Source organism: Sus scrofa, chromosome 7 (assembly GCF_054392235.1).
Source record: "Sus scrofa isolate SSC_HxYL_T2T_F1_AM1 chromosome 7, Sscrofa_HxYL_maternal_Yorkshire_Landrace_v2.0, whole genome shotgun sequence".
Taxonomy (NCBI): Eukaryota; Metazoa; Chordata; class Mammalia; order Artiodactyla; family Suidae; genus Sus; species Sus scrofa.
The window spans coordinates 20,009,420-20,022,007 of record NC_139389.1 but is presented as its reverse complement, the minus strand read 5'-3'; the positions used below and the strand labels follow the sequence as shown (position 1 = coordinate 20,022,007).

At 40.5% G+C, this 12,588-nt stretch overlaps 1 long non-coding RNA gene across 2 annotated transcripts; it reads right to left on the bottom strand.

The window, feature by feature from the left end:
• Positions 1–677: 677 nt before the first annotated feature.
• Positions 678–12,238, bottom strand: LOC110261656 (uncharacterized). Of its 2 annotated transcripts, none has more exons than XR_002346101.2 (3): positions 12,123–12,238; positions 8,112–8,213; positions 678–899 (listed from the first exon to the last, which is right to left on the bottom strand). It is a non-coding gene; the product is annotated as an uncharacterized LOC110261656 (long non-coding RNA). The 2 variants fall into 2 exon arrangements; XR_014809762.1 differs by having other exon boundaries at positions 12,185–12,238.
• Positions 12,239–12,588: the final 350 nt, after the last annotated feature.

The window sequence follows — 12,588 nt, the reverse complement described above, 5'->3', positions numbered from 1 at the left end:
CTGCTTTCTAGAATATTTGTTCCCTTGGCATCCCAGACAGCGGGTGTAAAGTCTGGTTTGCGTTTAGGGTTAAAGATGATCTGGGGGCAGTTCAGATTTCACTTATGAAATAGAGGTTGAAGTACGGCTGGAGCAATCACTATGTAAAAGCCACTGGAGGGAGAAGTAATGATGTGTCTTTCGCTTTTTCATTCTGTCCTTGAAGATACTTAACTTTCGTTGGAAACGCATTGCCAGGAATCTGCATACATTTTCCAGCAGACTCCTTAACTGGCAGATGACACATAATTCTGTAAAAGAAGGGTTTCTGGAGGAAGCTGGTTGCATCATGGCAGATTGCAGGCAGTGAGAGGCCATGGGCTCCATCTCTTCTTTGGGGGGCATTTGGGGAGAGTTTAAATGTCCAGTGTGACCAAAGCTGAAGTATGGTTGCGTTCACATGCCCTGTGTCGTGTAACACAGAAGTGGAACCCCCAAGGAATCTTAAATAGTAGGAGAAGCAGAAAAGACCAACTTATCTATGGGGACGACCTATAGGAAGCCATTCAGAGTCTGTAAAGGACTTTTCTCACCCCTTTCGGGCTTTCTCGGAGTTTTGCTCTGTGGCTGTTCTGGTCTCCATTTCTGGGAGTTGAGGAGGATTTTAATGCAACGACCAAAAACTGATACTGAGCCAATTCACTGCAAGGTCGTCCAGCTTTATTTATAAGACCTTGTGGGAAAGGTGGCAGGCTATTCAAATGGGTGAGTTCTGTAATAGGTGTGCCTCTCTCGCTTGGAAAAGTTCGAGTTGAATCCTTCTGCTGGGTTTGCTTTGATGTTTTCTGCGTGGATTTCTGCCTGGGGTCGGTGTCCTGGGGCGCAGTGGCTGGAAACCTCGGAGGTAGTAACATAAACACCTTTGAAGATAAAGAATTGAGGATTATTATTATCCTCAATAATTCCTTCATGCCTCTTTTTAGTCAACCCTATTTATAACTCCTAGAGGCGACACTGTTCTAATGTCTTATTCATGGTAGCTGAGTTAAGCCTGTTTTAGAACTTTATATAAATGGGAAGTTCCCCGTTGTGGTGCAGTCAAAGGAATCCGACTAGTAACCATGAGGTTGCCGGTTTGATTCCCTGGCCTCACTCAGTGGGTGAAGGATCCCGAACTGCCAAGAACTGTGCTGTAGGTTGCAGAGGCGACTCGGATCCCACATTGCTGTGACTTAGGCCTGCGGCCCTAAAAAGCACACACACACACACACACACACACAAAAGAACTTTATATAAATGAAATCATCTAATAATCCAATATGTGCTCTTTTGTGGAAAGTTTTTTCACTCAACAAATGAACGTTTGGGGTTTATCTGTGTTGGAACGTGCATCAGTAGTTCATTCCTTTTTATTGCTGAAGAGTATTCTACTGTACAAATGGAGACCATTTATTTAGTCTCATTGATGGTTCCCTGAGTTATTTATTTGAGGCTGTTATGAATAAAGAGGTTGTGAACATTTATGTAGGTTCTTTTTTTTTGTGGACGTGTGCTTTCATTTCTCTTAGATAAATTCAGCTGCTGGGTTATGGTGTCAGCATATGTTTAATTTTATAAGAAACTGACCTAGAAAGTGGCAATACATTTTGCACTCCCGTCAGTAATGTCTGAGAATTGCAGTTGCCCTGTATCTTTGCCAGCATTTGGTGTTATACTCTTCAATTTTAAGCATTCTAAGGGGTGTGTAGTGTTCTCTCATTGTGATTTTCATTTGTGTTTCTCTGAGACTCTGATCATTAATTCCTGATGTTTAATTATGTTAAACACCTTTTCATGTGTTTTTCATTCATAAATCTTCCTTTGTAAAACATATGTTCCAATATTTTGCCCATTACTTAGTTGTATTTTGAATCTTTTTAAAATTGAGGTATAGGTGTTCCTTATCTATTCCAATCAGTTTTTTGTCAAATATTAGTTTTGAGAATATCTTCTCCTGGTCTGTGGTTTGTTCATTAGTTTGTCTGTTTTTTGTTTGTTTGTTTGTTTGTTTTACCTATACACCTGCAGCATATGGAAGTTCCCAGGCTAGGGGTCAAATCTGAGCTGCAGCTGCTGGCCTACACCACAGCTACAGCCAAAACCAGATCCAAGCCTCATCTTCAGCCTACCCCGCAGCAGCTTGGGGCAACACTGGATACTTAACCCACTGATGGAGACCAGGGATCAAACCCACCTCCTCATGGATACTAGTCGGGTTCTTAACCCACTGAGCCACAGTGGGAACTCCTGTCCATTAGTTTGTAATAGAATCCTTTGGTGAACAGAGTTTTAATTTTGATGATGCCTAATTTATCATTTTCTTTTTGTTTATAACCATGGCTTTCTTTGTCATTTTCAAGAAAACTTTACCTGCTCCCAAGCTACAAATATAATGTTCTGTTTTATTTCAGAGGCTTTATAGTTCTATCCTTTATGTTTAGTTCTATGGTCTATTTCACATTAACTTTTGTGCAGGTGTGAGGTAAAGGTCACAGTTTTTTTTTTTTTTTAATATGTATTTTCAGTTGTTTCAGGAGCATTTGTTGGAAGGACTTTTCCCATTGGACTGCTTGGGATTTTGTTGTTGTTGAAAATCAGTTTCCTATTTGTGTGGATCTACTTCTAAGCTCAATTCTGTTTATTTACTTGTGTATTCTTATGCTAGTACTACATTTCTTGTTTACCATACCTTATAGTACATTATGAAGCTGGGTAGTGTCACCATGTACTCCAACTTTTTTTTACCAAGAATTATTTGGCTATTTTATTGTCCTTTTCATTTTCATGCAAATTTTAGAATCAGTTTATCAGTTTTGAAGAAAAAGTCTATTAGGATTATGATTGGGATTGCCCTGAATCCTAGTTTGGGGAGAATTGGCATCTCAAAAATATTGTGTCTTCCTGAATATGAACAGGTATATTTCCCCATTTATTTATGTCTTTAATTTCTCTTGGTAATATTTTGGAGTTTTAGAGTGCAAAGGTCTTGCATTTTTTTGTGAAGTTTATTCCTAAGCATCTCATTTTTCTGATGTGATTGAAAATTGAATTCTTAAAAATTATTTCAAATTGTTTGCTACTTTTTATATGTTTTGCTTTTTTTTTTTTCCTTTTTATGGCCCCACCTGTAGCATATTGAATTTCCCAGGCTAGTGGTGGAATCAGGACTGCAGCTGCCTGCCTACATCACAGTCTGGCAACACTAGATCACAGCTGCACTCACTGAGTGAGGCTAGAGAGTGAACCCTCATCCTCATGGACACCATGTTGGGTTCTTAACCCACTGAGCCACAGTGGGAACTCCCTATATGTTACTGTTTATATGTGGACCTTGTGTCTTACAATTGTGCTAAATTCATTTATTCTAGTAGTTGTTTTGCAGATTACTTAGTTTTTTCTATATTGATGACCATGTTATCTGCAAATAGAAACAATTTTATCTTTCTGAATCCTTGTGATTTTATTTTTCTGTTTTGTTTTGTTTTGTTTTTTTCTTTTTGGCTGTGCCTGTGGCATGTGGAAGTTCCCAGGCCAGGGATCAAATCTGTGCCACAGCAGCGACCTAAGCTGCGGTCGTGACAACACTGGATCCTTAACCCACTGAGCCACAAGGGAACTCCTTTATTTTTCTTCATTGCACTAAGGTCTTCAAAACAATGTTGAATAGACATGTTGAGAGTAGACAATCTTGCCTCATTTGTTATCTTCGGGGGAAAACATTTAATATTTCTCCATTAAGCATGATGTTAACTGTAGATATTTTACAGATGCCCTTTATTAGATGAAGGAAGGTTCTTACTAATCCTAATTTGCTGAACTTTCATCATAAATAATGTTAAATTTTGTCAAATGCTTTCTCTGCATGTACTAAAATGACTATATGATTTTTTTTCTTTATTCTGTTAATACAGTGAATTACATTGTTTAATTTTCAAATTTTAAACTAACCTTGAATTCCTAGGATAAACTCCAGTTGGTTATGATTTATTATCTTTTTTTACATACTGCTGGATTTAACTTGCTAGTATGTTACGAATTTCTTTCATCGGGAGTTCCTGTCATGGCACAGTGGTTAACGAATCTGACTAGGAACCATGAGGTTGCGGGTTCGATCCCTGGCCTTGTTCAGTGGGTGAAGTATCCGGTGTTGCCATAAGCTGTGGTGTAGGTCGCAGACATGGCTCAGATCTGGTGTTGCTGTGGCTCTGGTGTAGGCCAGCGGCTATAGCTCCAATTAGACTCCTAGCCTGGAACTCTCCATGTGCCGTGGGAGGGGCCCTAGAAAAGGCAAAAAACAAAAAAACAAACAAAAAAAGAATTTCTTTCATCCATTTGCTAGCAATATGATTTAAAAACCCAAAGCAGTATATGCTCATTGGAAAAACAAAAAAGAAGCCCCTCAACTGATAAAAAAGCATGTGAAGTAAAAAAATGAAGAAGCTTCTGCCCCTCCTGCCCACTTTCTTGCAAGGGACAATCATAATTAACAATGTGGTGTGTATCCTTTCCCAACTTTTTCTATGCATGTACACATATATTACATACAGTTTAAATTCTGCTTTTTCACTTAATGCTTCTTCATGGCATTAAATATTCTCTAAAAACATGGTTGTTTATTATTTACACTGAAATATTTTCATTGTGGTATTACACAGCATTGACTCTTGGGCCAGGGATGGAATCCAGTCCACAGCTCTGATCTAAACTGCAGCTGCAGCAACCCTGGGTCCTTTATTTATTTATTTATTTTGGTCTTTTTGCTATTTCTTGGGCCGCTCCCTCGGCATATGGAGGTTCCCAGGCTAGGGGTCTAATCAGAGCTGTAGCCACCGGCCTATGCCAGAGCCACAGCAACGCAGGATCCGAGCCGCGTCTGCAACCTACACCACAGCTCACGGCAACACCGGATCGTTAACCCACTGAGCTAAGGCCAGGGACCGAACCCGCAACCTCATGGTTCCTAGTTGGATTCGTTAACCACTGAGCCACGACGGGAACTCCAACCCTGGGTCCTTTAAACCACTGCTCTGGGCTGGAGATTAAACCTAAACCTCTGCAGTGACTGGGGCTGCTCCATTCAGGTTCTTAACCCACTGCACCACAGCAGGAACTCCCATATGTTACTTCACTATGGAATGAAACAAAATGGTAATAATGATGAATGGTAGCATTATAATAGAGATGTATAGTGGGTACTAAAAAATTCCCAGATAAATGGCTGGGCTTGACTTGATTTCTAATGGACTAGAGAGTGTTGAGTTTCTTCGTTATAAAGGAAGGGAGAAAGGGAGGGAAAGAGGGAAAGAGAGAGGAGTTCCCGTCGTGGCTCAGTCTCAGTGGTTAACGAATTCGACTAGGAACCATGAGGTTGCGGGTTCGATCCATGGCCTTGCTCAGTGAGTTAAGGATCCGGCGTTGCCATGAGCTGTGGTGTAGGTTGCAGATGTGGCTCAGATCCCGTGTCGCTGTGGCTGTGGTGTAGGCCGGGGGCTACAGCTCTGATTAGATTCCTAGCCTGGGAACCTCCATATGCCGAGGGAGCGGCCCTAGAAATGGCAAAAAGACAAAAAAAAAAAGGGGAAAAATAAAGAGGGAGAGAGACAAGGAAAGAAAGAATAAAGAAAAGTAGGAAGACAAAAGAAAAGAAGGAAAAGATCATCAGTGTCATGCTCAGCATCTGGCTGACACGTACCATGTGCTGGTCCATTTTTCTATCCCTGTGGTAAAACACTTAAAAAAATAATCTCTTCCCAACATAGTTCATTCTTTTCTTGTGAAACATTTCTCTTTGTTTGCCTTTTATTATTTTTAGCTGATGAAAAGCCAGCCACTCACTGAAAACTTTCCCAGGAGGTATGGAAAGAACCACGGAATCGCATTCCAAATTTCTCATTGCAAGTTGATTACATGTAAAACTGACTGTCCTCCTCTGTCTTTCCTGGAAAACACACACGAATGTTTTTTTTGTAACAGCTCCAACTGCTCTTGTAGATTCAATCATGGGTTGTCTTCATAACACTCACCAAACGGGATTTTTGGCAGGGGATTTTTGCCTCATTTGACCTCTTTCTTTTGAATGGCCTACGACAGACCGTTTCCACTTGTTAAGTCTGGCTTCAAAAATCTACCTAAATTCTCCTTCTCTAGCAAGCCACTGTCTTCCTACTGAATGGTATTTAAGGATTAAATATCTGAAGATCTTTAGTCTTCACTTTCTGCTAGTCCTCTAGTATTGTTGGTGTGAACAATGGGATGTTTATTCCCAGACTATTCTAGCTATTGTAATTCCCTTTAAGTCTTTTCAGGTGAAACTAATCCTTGCATTCATTCTAGCAAGGTGGGTTTCTTTTCTGTGCATTTTTTTTTCCTATTAGGGCCACACCTGCGGCATATGGACGTTCCTGGCTAGAGGTCAAATCGGAGCTCCAGCTGCTGGGCACTGCCACAGCATGCAGGATCAAAGCTACATCTTTGACCTAGGCCACAGCTCATGGCAACACCAGATCCTTAATCCACTGATCGAGGTCAGGGATCAAACCCACATGCTTAGGGACACTATGTCGGGTTCTTAACGTGCTGAGCCACAACAGAAACACATGTGCATTATTTTCTATAATTGAAAAATGGATATAAACTCGTCATGCTTCTTCCTGAAGAAAGCTGTGCTAATCAAATGAAATGATATAGTTAAAAATTATTTAAATGTTCAAAAGCGAAAAAAAAAAAAAAAGGAGTTCCTGTTGTGGCACAGCAGGAACGAATCCAACTAGGAACCTTGAGGTGGCAGGTTCCATTTCTACCCTCACTCAGTGGGTTAAGGATCTGGCATTGTCATGAGCTGTGGTGTAGGTTGGCAGCTACAGCTCCGATTTGACCCCTAGCCCCCTATCCTGGGAACTTCCATAGGCCACAGGTGTGGTCCTAAAAAGCAAAAAAAAAAAAAAAAAAAAAAAAAAGTGGTAGGTGTTTCTGTATGAATCAAAACTTGTTATTAATACTGAGAGCTACCACTAAGCTGGGTCTCATTATTGATACTAAGAGCTACCATTAAGCTGAGTCCCTGATGTATCCTAGGCCTCGTGCCAACTGCTTTGCTGGCATTATCTCATTTTAATTCTCACCACTCCAATGTTCATATTTCTCAGCTGAGGAGGTTAAATCATTCACCCAATGGCACACAGAGGCAGAATTCAAGCCTGTCTTAATCGATTGCCTGTGCTCTTTGATATAGAATAAATAAGTAAATAACACCTAGATCTGTGTCTGGCACACGATGGTAATTCAAGGGTAACAGTTGTTGTTATTGAAGGAAGACTACTGAGTTGTCTCTTCAAATATTCTTCCAGTTGAAGAAAACACTGAATCTATAGTAGAGAAAAATCTAAATTATTCATGATACTGAAGAAAGATTATAGGAAGAAGGAAGTATATATATGATCTTATATACATTATATTTAATATATTTCATACTAGTCATATTATTTCACAATATTTCATGTATGTCAATAGAATATAGTCATATTTACCTAAGATCTATGCATGATATTTCAACCTGAAAATATTTTTTCATATTATAAAACTAATATGCACTTACTATTCAAAAACATTTAAATGATACAAAAATGTAAAAAGTAGAAAGAGAATTCCTCCATAATTTTACATCTTCTCTCCAAGATTTGGTGCTTATTCTTTCATATTTCTTTATATGGAAACACATAATTTTTAGGCAAAAAATGGATCATATTGCTCATATTATTTCATGTTCATTCACCAATATATCTTGGTACTTGGCATTTCCATGTAATTTAATAATGGGCAACCTCATTATTTTAAAATGTGGCTTGGTTTCCCATTGTTTGAGCATACTATAATTTGTTAAGACAAACCCCTCTTGATGGACATTTGGGTTAGTTCTAAACTGAAAATGTAAAAAACAAGGCTATCATAAAGAAACCTTACATTTTAGAAAATGATTTCTGGCTTTTTCTACTCCATTAGGAGAAACCATAAAAGCATAAAAAAGAGAGGAAAAAAAAAAAAAAGAAAGGTCTGCTTAGTTTCCCTTAATTAAATTGTAAGATAGGCTTACTAACCTGAAGATGTGCGCTGAGGGAGCTTGAGTCACATCAACTTGCAGCCAAGGGCAGCTTCAGGGTCAGACAAGCTTAGACTACCAGCCAATCAGAATCTAATTTCTGAAAGAAAATTGAAATGAAAAAGTCATGTTCCAACAAAATTGAGTTTGTAAAAGGATACACAGCTATTGACGTCTCCTTGAAAATTTGCCTGTGGAGTTCCCATCGTGGCTCAGCAGAAAAAAGAATCTAATTAGGAACCATGAGGTGGCGGATTCGATCCCTGGCTTCACTCAGTGGGTTAAGGATCTGGCATTGCCATGAGCTGTGGTGTAGGTTGAAGACACAGCTTGGATCTGGTGTTGCTGTGGCTGTGGCATAGACTGGCAGCTGTAGCTCTGATTAGACCCCTAGCCTGGGAACCTCCATATGCCGCGGGTACGGCCCTAAAAAGCAAAAAAAAAAAAAAAAAAAAAAAAAAGACTGTAATGTATGGACCAGGTTTGGATCCTGGCTTGACCCCAAATGTATATGAGATAATTGGGAGAATTTGACTCCTGACTGGATATTGGATATTAAGGAATTTTAAATAAGTATGTTAGATTTGGTAATGATGTTATAATTATGTTTATTAGAATCCTTACATTTTAAAGATACATACTGAAATACTAGAAGATGAAATGATGATGTCTGGGGTTGGCTTTAGAATCATCCAGCTGGGGAGGAGAGAACTACCTCTAAGTGTGTGTGTGTGTGTCTGTGTGTCTGTGTGTCTGTGTGCGCGTGTGTGGGTAGAGATGAATTGTCTAAGTTGTGTCAAGGGACTTGATTATACCAGTCTTCCTACTTTTGTATATTGTGAAATTTTCTATAATAAGTTGAAAAAACAACCAAGCCTTGATGACTAATTATTTCTATGGGGGCAGAGAGACATTGTGAAAGGACTTAAGGGTGGGAAGAGGGCATTTTATCAGGGTTGGCCTTAATAATAGATTTTTTTTCTCCAGGCTTTAGCCCAGGGATGAGGAGCTTTTTATTGTGTGTGTGTGTGTGTGTGTGTGTGTGTGTGTGTGTGTGTCTTTTTAGGGCCACACCCTGGGCATGTGGAAGTTCCCTGGCTAGGAATCAAATTGGAGCTGTAGCTACTGGCCTATGCCACAGTCACAGAAACACCAGATCCGAGCTGTCTGCCACCTAGACCACAGCTCACGGCAATGCCAGATCCTTAACCCACTGAGTTAGATCAGGGATTGAACCCTCATCCTCAGGCATACTCGTCGGGATTGTTACCACTGAGCCATGACAGGAACTCCAGGAGATTATAATTCTTAAGGTCAATGATTCTTGAGAGGGAGGGAAACTAAACTAGGGCATAAGCTTTTAATTAAAAAAAAATTTTTATATAATGATTTTTTTTCCATTATAGCTGGTTTACAGTGTTCTGTCAATTTTCTACTGTACAGCAAAGTGACCAAGTTACACATACATGTATAGATTCTTTTTTCTGTTATCATGCTCCATCGTAAGTGACTAGATGTAGTTCCCAGTGCTACACAGCAGGATCTCATTGCTTATCCATTCCAAAGGCAATACTTTACATCTCCCCCTTAGCAACCATGAGTCTATTCTCCAAGTCCATGATTTTCTTTTCTGTGGAAAGGTTCATTTGTGCCATATATTAGATTCCAGATATAAGTGATATCATATGGTATTTGTCTTTCCCTTTCTGACTTACTTAGTATGAGAGTCTCTAGTTCCATCCATGTTGCTGCAAATGGTATTATGTTGTTCTTTTTTATGGCTGAGTGGTATTCCATTGTATATATATACCACGTCTTCCTAATTCAGTCGTTTGTCAATGGACATTTAGGTTGTTTCCATGTTTCGTTTTGTTTTTTTCTAATAAACAGAAAGCAGGAGTTCCTGCTGCAGTGCAGTGGGTTAATGATGTGGCTTGTCTCTTAGGAAGGACCGGTTCCATCCCTGATCTGGCACAATGGGTTAAAGAGAGGGTGTTGCTGCAGCTGTGGCACAGGTCACAGCTCCAGCCTGGATTTGCTACCTGGCCCAAGAACTTCCGTATGCTGTGGGTGTGGCCAAAAAAGTAAAAACTAAGAAAAATTAATAAAAATTTATAAAAAAACAGAAAGCATACCTTTAAAAATTCAAAAAGAAGTCACCAGATTGTAATGAATTGCAATAATAATCGTAAGAAATAAACATGCTCAAATTAATATTGCAAAACATGATAAAGTTATGTCAAAACTGAAGAAATAAACTGGAGTTCCCATCGTGGTGTGGGGGAAATGAATCCAACTAGGAACCATGAGGTTGCGGGTTCGATCCCTAGCTTCACTCAGTGGGTTAAGGATCTGGCATTGCCATGAGCTGTGGTGTAGTTTACAGATATTGCTCAGATCCCAAGTTGCTGTGACTGTGGCTGTGGCCGGCAGCTGTAGCTCCGATTGGACCCCTAGCTTAGGCACCTCCATATGCCACAGGTGCAGCCCTGAAAAAAGCAAAATAAATAAATAAATAAATAATAAAGAAAAAAGAGGAGGAGTTCCCGTCATGGCTCAGTGGTTAACAAATCCGACTAGGAACCATGAGGTTTTGGGTTCCATCCCTGGCTTTGCTCAGTGGGTTAAGGATCCAGCATTGCCGGGAGCTGTGGTGTAGGTCACAGACGCAGCTCGGATCCCTTGCTGCTGTGGCTCTGGTGTCGGCTGGTGGCTGCAGCTCCAATTAGATCCCTAGCCTGGGAACCTTCATGTGCCGTGGGAGGGGCTCAAGAAATGGCAAAAAATAAAAATAAAGAGGACATAAATGAATCCTGATAGGGGAGATGTCAGAGAAGCAGCACCGAAGAGTGATTTGTTTGAAATCAGTAGACCTGGATTCAGATCTCTTCTCTGCCAGTTACTCGCTGTGTGCCCATTTAACCTCCTTGAGCCTCACTTGCAGATAAAATCATCATGTCTGACTACGACTTTGCTCTAAAAATAGAAGCACTGACTGAAAATGACATAATTCTTGGCACTGGGATTATAAGCAATAAATGGTGCAGTTATAATATTTATTTATTTATTTATTTATTTTTGTCTTTTTGTTTTTTTAGGGCCTCACCCACAGCATATGGAGGTTCCCAGGCTAGGGGTCCAATCGGAGCTGTAGCCACCGACCTACACCAGAGCCACAGCAACGCCAGATCTAAGGCGTGTCTGGGACCTACACCATAGTTCACGGGAACACTGGATCCTTAACCCATTGAGCGAAGCCAGGGATTGAACCCACAACCTGATAGTTCGTAGCCGGATTCGTTTCTGCTGCACCACGATGGGAACTCTGTATAATATTTATTAACACTGTTTTCATAGTTATGTATTCATTTTTCAAAGGAAGAATAAGTCATTATTTGTGAGTAAAAAAAAGAAAATCATCTTTTTTTTTTTTTTTTTTTTTTTGAGCTGACCAGCCTTCAGTCTCTCTTTCTAACAGGACTGGCAGTTTCAACACTTCTCCTCCACCATGTGTAGTCTTGGTGGGGGAGTAAATCCAGCGAGCTACCTCTCACCTGCTCTCAGAACCTTGGCAGAGCAAGCTCTCTTTTGAGATTCTGACAATGATTTATTCCAAACACCCTGCACCAGACAGTTCCTGCCAGCACACAGATCCTGTAACTCCTACTTCGTTGCTCCTAGAGCTACCCTGGGTCCTGCCAACTTCCAAAGTGGTTCTCTTAGCTCGCATATTGATTTTTGGTGCTATCTATTTCCTCACAGTAACTTGTTTGCCGGCAGGTAGCCAGCGTTGGTTTTTCCCATTAGCAAGCAAAAATTCTCACTTCCCTATTCCAAATGATGGCCAATTAAGGGCTCTGGGAGAAAGAGGCTGTTGACCTGAAAGAGGACTAGAAGAGATAGTGGAGGAGACAGAGCAAAGATGGGGCTCGGAGGAGGAAAGTTCAGCAGGAAGTCAGAAGGAGAAGGAGAGGGAGACAAAAGGAAGAAGGGCCAGTTTTTTTCATACCCATCCATTTCCTGCCCCAGGAAGAGCCAGATCTACCCCTGTCTCCTTATTCGGCTTCCTACCAAGGCATGTACTTCAGCTCGGACCCCTTCCACTCAAAGGCTCCAAACGGCTCTGGGCTTATCTGCAACTTCACAGGCACATCACAGGCATGTGCTTCCCCCACCCACTAACCAAAGGCCGCCTATCTCTCAACCAACCTGCCATTCATCCCCACCCTACCCCTGCCTCGCCCATCTTTGTCTCTATTTGACAGTTACTTTAGGTTGAAAGGAAATAAGATTTGCATCTTTTCACAGAAGTGTTCTTTTAAATATAGAGGCTACGCCTTAAAGTAGCTGCTTTTTAAACAAGCATACATGAACTTAAACACCCGAGCAAATGTTAAACCTCTGAAGTCATGACTTCAGAGGCCACTGAGTTATTCTCATTATGCGGCTATTTCTCCTCATATTTCTGAAACTCA